We start from the raw sequence: 11,074 nt of genomic DNA on the forward strand, positions 1-11,074 counted from the left end.
AGAGCTTCTCAAAGTCTGTTTGAAGTGAAACTCTATTGTATCAGCTGTTAACATGTGCGTGCAGATGGCTCACCTGACTTCTGGTGCCTCTGACAAGATCACAGCAATAGGAATTAAAGGACATGAGAGAGAATAAATAAAAAGAGGAGATACTCGTTAAATGAAATGCTAAGGCCTGGCGCTCTGCCTTGGAATAGATGATGAGCCTGTAGAGAGCTTGTGGGTCAGGATTAACCAAGCAGACCAACATGGGTGACCTTTTAGTGCGTGTCTGTTATGGACTGCTTGATCAGGAAGAAGTAGATGAGCTCTTCTTCAGGCCCCGGGAAGAAGCCTTATGTTCTCACACCGTGGTCCTCCCGGTCTTGGAACTGAACCTCCTGGGTAGCTGCCTGAGGGGCAATATAGCAGGGCACAACCCATCCAGAAGGCTGGTGGAGGACATCACTGATAACTTCCCATGCATGCGCAGATGGCGTTAGGAAACTCAAAGCCCAGCTCAAGCTGAATCTGGTGAGTGACCTGAAGGACAATAAAAAATGTTTTCTATAACTGCATAAAGAGCAAAAGGAAGACTAAGGAAAATGTACATGGTATATGGTCCAGGATATAGCCAAGCCCGAGACAGTCAATGTCTTCGTCACCTTAGTCTTTTCTGCTAGGACTGACTATCAGGAATCCCTGGGAAATTGGGAGCAAGGAAGACTTAACCTTGGTGCAGGACTCTCAGGTTAGGAAACATTTAAACAAACTGGCCATACCTCAGTCTCCAGGAACTGAGGGGATGCACCCACGAGTGCTGAGAGAGGTGGCCATCCTCACTGCGAGGCCATTCTCGATTTTCTTTTAAAGGTTGTGGTTACTGGAGGAGGTTCCTACGGAATGCACGGAAGCAAATACCGATATTATCTCAATGAAGGGCAAGAGGGAGGATGTCCTCATCCTGTCTCCCCTAGCATCCTCTGAGACACACTGATGAAGTATAGGCTAGATAAACAGAAAGCGAGGTGGACTGAGAAATAACCAAACTGCCAGGCTCAGAGTGTAGTGACCAGCAGCATAAAGCCCAGCCATAGGCACCCTGAGCTGTGGTGCAGGGCACCAGAGTTCAGCCCTCAGCCTGGGAGTTGCTAGCAGGCAGTGCCAGCGGCTGCAGCACCCAAGAAACCCCCAGCACCATGAGCAGCAGTGAGTTCTGTTCTGACCATGGGGAGCTACTCTGGCTAGAGAGCAGCTGCTGGGAACATTGGATTGGTGCTGCCCACCCAACATCTTGGTGTCTCTTGGCTCTCTGGAAGCATCTCAATGACAAGGGGGAGGGCCCTGCCTGGCTGGGGGCTGGTAGGAGGAGATGGGGCCTGGAATGAAGCTCCTGGGGCAATTTCTCCTGTCTGATCATGCAGCAACAAGCCAGGCTGGATATTTGGACTGAGGGAGGCATCTTGAGGGCCTCCATGGACATGGGCATGGTCTACAGTTTCCCAAGTTCTCCTTGGTATGCTGTGTGGGGATCACAGCTGGACCCCAGTCTGGGGATGACTTTTGGGGTAAGGGTGGGAAGGGTGCATCTCAAGGACATGTGCTGGGTGCAGGGACTGAAGGACAGCAGAAAAATTTTGTGGCTTCTGGGTCAACACTTCCTTCAGTGCAAGCCCTGACACAGGTCACAGCCTTCCTTTCCATGCCACCCTTCATGAGAGATGATGATGGCACTAAGAAATGGCAAGTGGTGGACACCACTTCAGCCACTTCTCAGACCTTGTGGAACACCAGGACAGCAAGGACTTCTGGCTCTTCAGCATCAGCATGCTTTAGGATATCTAGACTCTGGGTATTGTTTTGGAGCAGCGGAACAATACCAATTTTCTCTCCAAGGCAATTTCCAACCCTGGTAAGCTCCTGTCTGATCTCTCCCCATCCCTCCTCTGATCTGGCCTGGTGCTTCTAACATCTTCCCTGTGCGCCTCAAAAAAACCCCAAGCTGGCAGCAATGATGCTCTGCAGAGCAAGTGGGCTGTGGGACCATGGAGTGACTCCACACTGGCTGTGCTGGTTGGGGAGGGAAGTAGATCCCACTGGATGGGCAGCACAGGGGTCTGCAGCTGTGGGAGGAGCTCAGAGCATTTCTCATGGCTTGGGATGTTTTCCAGTGGGCACACTGAACCATCCATGGTCCTTTTCTAAAGGAGACATGAATCACCCTCCACTCTCCTTTTCCTGGTCCTGCTGGGTTCCCACTATTACCCCTGAGATGGCAGAGCCCTTGTTTCCTCGTAGATGTTTTGCCTTTGGGTGATTCTAGCTTGGGTGGTCCCTTGTTTTGAGAGGCCCATCCCCAGGCACATGTTGTTCCTGTAGGTGTCCTTTGCTCTACCAGGGGCTCCAGATTCCCCTCCAAAAAGCCAGACATCTACCATTCAGCTCTGCTGCATGCCCTGGGCAGACAAATCAGAGCTTGTTCACCATCACCAGTGGCACTGGGGACCCACAACTGAGAGCTGAGTCCAGCCCTCCCCAAAACATCTCCCTGTGCCCTCTGCCTCTGAGTCCTTGGAGGACTCAAGTACAGCAACAGTCATGCTGGGTGCATTCCTGGAGCATAGTCCTGACTTCAGCAGGAAGAAGAGCCAGACTTCAGCAGCTGCCTTGAGTTGACATCATTCTATATGAGAGAAGCTCCTCAGGCAGTCAGCTCTGACACTATGATGACACATTTAACAAAGGCCTCTGTGCTATTTGGATCAGTAAGATGGTGCTTCTGGAGAAGTGGAGTTTTAGGAACCTTTTGGCAGCTAGGTGACCGCGCAGCCCCAGTGTCAGGGTGGCTGTGCAAGGGCAACTGAGGGAGGTTTCAGGACAGGCATCCCTTTTGGGGCTGGCACCTTTTGCCTGGGAGCAGGGGCTGGACGTTTTCAGTTTGGAGGCTGGACGCTGATCGAGGGCAAAAGCCGTTTACGGGGCTTCCACAGAAGGAACACAGAAATCCAGTTCCCTTCCTGGCCACCACCAAGCTCTAGCCTGCTAACAGCCCACAGTTTTAAGTCAACAGAGCTTACTGGAGAAAACCTGGCCCCCCTGCAGGGGTCTTGAAGCCTTTTGCACCCCAATTTCAAAACATCTTACCTTGCTATCCAAAGGAATATCAACAATGCCTCGTAGGTGTCCGAAACGGCTTGGCAGCTCAAGCACGTTACTGGAAGGCAAAGAGAAATGCTGCTCAGGCTGGAAAGGAGACTAACTCTGCCCATTTCAATGACCATTATGCACTATGTTAGACACACTGGACGTACTGCCGCATACGAGAAACCCTTTCCCACCAGCAGGATGGAATGAAAAGGGCTAGAGAACATTTCAAGGGTCATGCGCTTATGCTTACTTGCTGCTTCTGCTCAAACAAGCTCTCTGCATGGCACCCAGGGTGTAGCAGAAGAATTCATGCATGTCTCCCTGGATGCCAGGCTGGAAATGGTCTCCTGTTTTGAAGAAAGAAGGTGGTTTTCACACTGGTCTCAGAGAAAAAGGAAAGAAAACTTACCCTTTTAACAGCTCTCCTCCTTAACATGAACCTGGCAAAACCAGTTACACACCAGGTTCTTCAGAAATCAAAAATACCACCTCCAAAGGAAACCATCTGACATGACTCATGTGGTAGCTCACTGACAACAAGCGTAGGTTCGATGGCACTGCCTGAGCAAGATAGGACCTCCTCCATGTGCACTTCCATTGTACACATCATGCAGAAGCCTTGCTCTGCACCTAAAGAGAGAGGGAGGGAGGGAGGGAGGGAGGGAGGGAGGGAGGGAGGGAGGAAGCAACCCTCTCAGTCAGGTAAAAGATACACTGCTATTGAAAACCATATTCTCTCCATAACAATAACACGCTTTAATCCTAACTCACTCAAACTCTGGCATCCCATAAACCTGTCACCCCATAAACCTAGCAAACTGTAACCCTGTCATCCCACAACCCCAGCACATTGTAGCCCTAAGACATCAAAACACTGAACACAAATTCCCTGCAGATCTCAGCTGGGGCCTTCAGGTGGCCCCGGATCTCAGACATCACAATTCTGAAGTGGGATTGGGACAGAGCCACTGGGATGTCACCAGCATCCATCTTCACAGTCTAAAAAAGTGCCCAGGTTAAACAGAGCAAGGGAGAAAGGCTGAGGCACTCGGAGACTTTGAACCAGCCAGCCATGGCCATGAGGTTTCAGGTCATCATTTCTGTGCCAGAGCCACCAGGCAGATGACCCCGTCCTCTCTGCGAGACCCCTGGGGGCAGCTGTACCCAGCTCCGTGGGCTGGATATGGCCTCAGCTCTATGGAGAGGGGCTTCCTGGGGGCAGGATCTCTCATGGGGGCACTGGGAAACCCTCAACAGGCTGGATGCCTGAGAAACACCTCTGTGCTGCGCCATATTTTACCAAAACCAGGGCCGGAGGAAGGCTGCTCTGGTGGCCTCCAAGAGAACCAGCTCACGTGGGCTGCTCTGCGGCCAGCAGGCACCTTTGCTGTCAGGCAGGGTCTCAGTGCTGCTCTGCAATCGGCTGTCACCTCCCTGTAGGACACTCTCCAGTACAGGGTCACCCTGGGGACCAGGGTGATCAAAAGCGAATGAACGCATATCGCTATGGCAAGAGGCTTCCAGGCTTATTACATCCACGAATTAGAATCAAATCCAAAGGACACAGACTCAAGGGTTTAGACAAACAAGGAATGATTTCGAGAAAAAAATCTCTGCCCGTGCCTCCATCAACTTGCAATAGAAGTCCTGCAGTGTTTACAAATCCTTTACATTCCTGCAGAATTTAAAACTCTTTTAATTGCAAGCCTTTGGGAAGACCTGAAGATGATCACAAGAGCCAGGAAGAACTGATGGGAATGGCCCCGTGGGACCTCCTCTAGGAGATCATAGCTGCTGCAAGGCTGAACTATGGAAATGAAATGTGGAAATCTCTGCCTTTGAGTGGAACAGAATGTGCGATTGCTCAAAGGGCTCAATTCTTCTCAATTCGTCCAGCCAGCTGAACTAGTGCAGCCCGCAGGGGGAATTGGAAAGACCAGACGCCATTGTACCCATTTGTACACAGCACCTCCCCTGACTCTCTCACAGACTCCAGGCCCTGCTGCTCATACACTGCAAGCTCTTCAGGAGGACACACCTCAGAAGGGACAAGCAGGCACAGGTCCCTGCTTTGGTAATGCCAGGAAGATGAACTTGGAGGGGAGGGACATCTAGCAAAGTCTGCCTGAAGCCTGATATCTGCTGGACTTGGACGGAATTCCAGCTTTACACACCAGCATTTTCACACCAGCTGTAATGGGCCTTTCAGTCTATTTGCTGCTGAAAACAAGATTTTTGTTTTACTGTCCTTAAAAAAAAAAAACAACCAACAAAAGAGAAGGAAATGCCAATGAATAACAGCATCTTAGACATCTTGAATGCCCTGCTAACACCTGAGTGTCCTGGTTTTAGCTGTGTGTCCTGGTTTTCAGCTGAGAGGATTGATTTTCTTCATAGTAGCTAGTGTGGGGATACGTTTTGGATTTGTGCTGGAGACAGCATTGCTAATATAGAGATGTTTTTGTTCTAGGGACCTATTGTTGAGCAGTGCTTAACCAGAGCCAAGGTCTTTTCTGCTTCTTGCACTGCCCTGCCAGCGGGATGGCTGGGGGTGCAAAAGGAGTTGGGAGGAGACACAGACAGGAGAGGTGACCCAAACTGACCAAAGGGATATTCCATACCATATGATGTCATGCTCAGTTTATAAGGAGCTTGGGGGAAGAGAGGAGGGGGGGTGGCGGCATTCGGAGCGATGGCGTTTGTCTTCCCAAGTAACCGTTATGCGTGACGGAGCCCTGCTTTCCTGGAGATGGCTGAACACCTGCCTGCCCATGGGAAGTGGTGAATGAATTCCTTGCTTTGCTTTGCTTGTGCACACGGTTTTTGCTTTACCTATTAAACTGTCTTTATCTCAACCCATGAGTTTTCTCACTTTTACTCTTCCAATTCTCTCCCCCATCCCGATGGGGGAGAGTGAACAAGCGGCTGCGTGGTGCTCAGCTGCCAGCTGGGGTAAAACCACGACAGTGGTGGGTTGACCCTGGCTGGGGGCCAGGTGCCCACCAGAGCTGCTCTATCACTCCCCTCCTTCTCTAGACAGGGGAGAAAAAGTATAAAGAAAAGCTTGTGGGTCAAGATAAGGAAAGGGAGAGATCATTCACTAATTATCGTCACAAGCAAAACAGACCGAACTTAGAGAGGGAATTCATCTGATTTATTACTAAGCAAAAGAGAGTAGAGGAATGAGAAATAAAACCAAATCTTAAAACACCTCCCCCCACCCCTCCCAACTTCCCAGGCTCAACTTCACTCCCGGCTTCAACCTCCGCCTCCCCTCAGCGGCACAGGGGGATGGGGAATGGGGGTTACGGTCAGTTCATCACACGGTGTTTCTGCTGCTTCTTCCTCCTCAGGGGGAGGACTCCTCTCATTGTTCCCCTGCTCCAGCGTGGGGTCCCTCTCACAGCAGGCAGTCCTTCACCAACTGCTCCAGCGTGGGTCTCTCCCACGGGGTGCAGACCTTCAGGAGCAGACTGCTCCAGCGTGGGTCCCCCACAGGGTCACAAGTCCTGCCAGCAAACCTGCTCTGGCGTGGGCTCCCCTCTCCACGGATCCACAGGTCCTGCCAGGAGCTTGCTCCAGCACGGGCTTCCCACAGGGCCACAGCCTCCTTCAGGTGCCTCCACCTGCTCCAGCGTGGGGTCCTCCACAGGCTGCAGGTGGAATCTCTACACCCCCTCATCCTTCCTCCATGGGCTGCAGGAAGACAGCCTGCTTCACCATGGTCTTCACCACGGGCTGCAGGGGGATCTCTGCTCCGGTGCCTGGAGCACCTCCTCCCCCTCCTTCTGCACTGACCTTCGTGTCTGCAGAGTTTCTTACATCTTCTCACTCCTCTCTCCGGCTGCAAAAGCTCTCTCTAACTTTTTTTTTCCTTCTTAAATATGTTATCACCGAGGTGATGATTGGCTTGGCCTTGGCCAGCGGTGTGGGTCCGTCTTGGAGCCGGCTGGCATTGGCTCTGTCAGACACAGGGGAAGCTTCTGGCAGCTTCTCACAGAAGCCACCCCTGTAGCCCCCCCCGGCTACCAAAACCTTGCCATGCAAATCCAACACATGTGCCCTCGAGACACTGAATCTGGTGAGAGAGGCCTTGGGAATGGGGGCATGAGCAACAACATGGTCCAGGTGAGCAGCCGAGTGCGGGGATCTTTCTTGGCAGCAGTCATGCTCTGGTAACCTCTGTAAAAGGCAGTTCTTCATTGGCCTAGGAGAGAGGCAAGGACACTTTAGATCAGAATTGCCAAGGGAATTTCTTCTTTTTCTTTAGCTGTCCACGGAGCACCTGCATATGACAGTCCTCTGTGCCTACCCTCTCATCTTCACAGGCACATATGACATCAAAAACCACCTTCACGAATCACATAGATACTCCTGCCCTATCAGCTCCTCAGCCACCAGGAACGTCACAAGCACCTGAGAAACCAACGGGCTAGTTCCTGCAATGAATGACATCACCAACACCCAAGCAGGCCGTGTGTCTTTTCCTACCTCCCTGCTGCTCAGTCCCAAGTGATATCCCTAGCATCTGCACAAGTGATTTGAAAACTCCTGCCCTATCGGTTCCTCAGCAGCAGCAGGTGCCATCACAAGTGCCTGCAGCAGAAGCCAGGTTCCTTCTCCATCAGCTGCTCAACCACCAGCTGTCTTCACAAGGACCTGCACAGGAGGAGCATCCTCAGTTTCAACACGCCATCTTTTTCACCTCCATCTCTCTTTTGTCTCCTGTCTCTTCGTGCTCTTCTCTCTGCCAGGCACTTCTCTCAGGCACTCCATGACCTCCCAATGCCTTTTCCTGTTACTGTGGGTCTGTGGCAGATGTTCTCTCTGCCCCAGTGTGATGGAGTAATAGTTGCTTCCTCCCTATCAAGTGGCTTCACCAACCATTTGATAGTATTTCTCTAGGTGAAACAAATTTCTGGCACTGATTGCGTAACACAGTGCCTAGGGCCTTTGCCCACGGGGATATAGTTGGGCACGTTTGGGCGGCTCTTGAGCGTGGTGCTGTCTGCCCTATACTAGCCCTCATACTGATTTTGGCAAAACGTGGCACACAATGCAGATATCCTTTGTATTGGTTGCCACACAGACAAGTCTTACTGACTTGTGTGATGTAACAGCCGATAAATCCATCATAGGCCAAGATTATCCAGTGGATGAGGGGATGAGTTTTATGGGACTGGAGTTTAACAACTCATTGATGATTTTGATCACGGTCATCCTTTCACCTGGAGTGACATTTTGGTGGGTTACCAGAAGTGTATGAGGTACCTCCCACCAGGGAGCTCCAGGGCATAGCCATCAGCCCTCTCCTTAGGGTGGATGAGAGCGAGGAGGAAGAGTAATCCTCACCCCCAGGAGCCATGGTACTATTTCCTTTGTCACCATCAACACCTATCCTGGGTTCTGGTATTGACCTACCAACTGAGGGCACACTGGTTGTGAAGATTCCAGACAAAAATCCATCATGTCCTTGTTGTGGGAACCAGATAGGTAAGATGTCAGGACTGATCGAACATGTTAAGAGAACGCATGGGAAGAGAAAGATCTTGTATCAGTGCGCCTGCTGTGGGAGAACGAACGTAAAACATCATAGTATTGCCTGTCACTTCCCAAAGTGCAAGGGGGCTATTGAATCTGCCCCGGTGGAGGGCTGGACCTGTGAGGAATGTGGGAAGGTATTTGAAGCAAAAATGGCCTGGGACAACATAAGTGCCTGGTGCATCCAGTTGTTAGGAACATTGAGCGGATCTTGGCATCCCACCCCAAGGCCAGTACTGCAAGAGGGGTACACTGGCAGTGCTGGACGAAGGAAGAGGTGGAGTTGTTGCGAAAGTTGGATAAACAGTTGGAGGTGAGTAAGAACATCAACAAATTGATTGCAGAGCATATTCCATTGAAAACAACTAAGCAAATAAGTGATAAGAGAAGAGGACTTCATAAAAGCCTGTAAAGAAATGGGAAGAAGATCTTGAGTGGAGAAAACATCTTGAAAAAGAAGGTGAACATCTTGCTGACATAGGACTGTGTGAAGAGGGGGGACTGTGGTTTCATTATTGAAAGGTTATTGCAGACTGGTTAACATCTGAAAAACTGCCCGTTCTTTGGGGAACATTTGAGAAGGTTATCGAAGGGAAAGAAGACCCAGGAATACTGGTTGATAAGTTGACTGCTGTTTGTGCCTGTTTATGAGGTCCACCGAGCTGAAAGCAAGCCAAGATCGGCAGCACCAGGTGGCCCACAGAGCTCGTCCTTCTGAACTGCCGAAGGAGTGGATGAAGGAGAGAGCCATGAAAAGGGGGCAATTCCTATGATTCCAGTGGCTGTTTCACCTTGATAGAGAGAAACTGGCTGGTATCATCCTCGATGATGCAGAATCCCTGAGGTGCGGTATCCTGCTGGACAAGGTACACGAGACGTTCAAGTCGAGACAGGAGTTGCCAGGGACATTCAAGGGCCTGGGTGCCTTCAGATCCACTGGTTTTGCGAACAACTCGGCATTTGAAGCCATGATCACGGCAAGAGAGATTTCCAAAAATATGAAGGAAATGAGTAAGAATGCGGCACCAGGACCAGATGGACTAAGTTTGAGAGATCTTGTTAAAATAGATCCTCATAACACCCAATGAATGGAACTTTTCAATCTATGGCTGATGTCAAGTACAATACTGGACATGGTGAAAGAATATTGGACTGTGTTAATATCAAAATTGTCCTTGCCAGAATGCCAGAATGACATCAATAACTGGTGACTGATTACCATCGGAGCAACCATTTTGAGGTTGTTCTCAAGAATTTTAACAGCAAGGTTAACTAAGGCATGTCCCATCAATCCATGACAAAGGGGATTTATAAGATCATCAGGATCTGCAGACAATCTGAAGCTATTGCAGCTTCTGATTTGAAATGCGAAGAGGGAACATCGAACCCTGGGCATTGTATTTGTTGGTCTAGTGAAAGCCTTTGACACCGTGAGCCAGTCTCACATCATAGTGGCCCTAAAACAAAAGGGCGTGGACGATGGTATTATTGCCCTGATAACAAGCTTGTATCATAACACCAACACTCATATTCACCTCAAGAATGAACAGTCGGATCCTATTGGGATCTGGATTGGTGTGAAACAAGGCGATCCAATGTCCCTGGTATTATTTAATCTATCAGTGGATCCCCTCCCATGTAAATTAGAGGAGGAAGGTTATGGGTGCCAGCACTGTTCGAGAAATATTACAACTATGGCTTTTGCAGACAACTTGGTTTTATTGAGCAATTCATGGGATGGAATGCAGAGGAACATCGAGATCTTGGAGGTCTTTTGCGAACTAACTGGCCTCAAACACAGGGTGAGAAGTGCCGTGGCTTTTATATACAGCCCATGAAAGACTCATACTGTTAATGACTGCCCCCCATGGACAATAAATGGCACTCCCCTCAATATGATTGAACCAGGCAGCTGTGAAAAATATTTGGGATTACACATTGACCCATGGATTGGAATATCAAAACCAGAACTAATGGAAAAAGTGAAAGGGTGGTTACAACAGATTGGGAAGGCTCCATTGAAGCCGTTACAGAAGACAAACATCTCGAAGGGTTACACTATTCCGTGACTGATCTATCTTGCGGACCAAGCTGATGTTAAAGCCATGTACCTAGAAGCCCTTGACTTAGCAATTCAAACTGCAGTCAAGGAGTGGTTACATCTACCTGCAGGTACCTGTGATGCCATCTTATATTCCAGTACTAGAGACAGCAGTTTGGGTATTACCAGACTTTGGGGATTAAGCCCAAGTGTGCAGGCAAGAAGACTACACAGAATTGCGCAGTCTTCAGATGAGACGATAAGGGTAGTTGAACAGCAGGAGGGTATTGAGAAGGAATTTGGGAAGTTGTGGATTGCAGCTGGAGGAGATAAAGAAAAAATACCATCTATCTGGGACCCAAAAAC

The sequence above is a fragment of the Balearica regulorum genome, chromosome 33, assembly GCF_011004875.1.
Source record: "Balearica regulorum gibbericeps isolate bBalReg1 chromosome 33, bBalReg1.pri, whole genome shotgun sequence".
Taxonomy (NCBI): Eukaryota; Metazoa; Chordata; class Aves; order Gruiformes; family Gruidae; genus Balearica; species Balearica regulorum.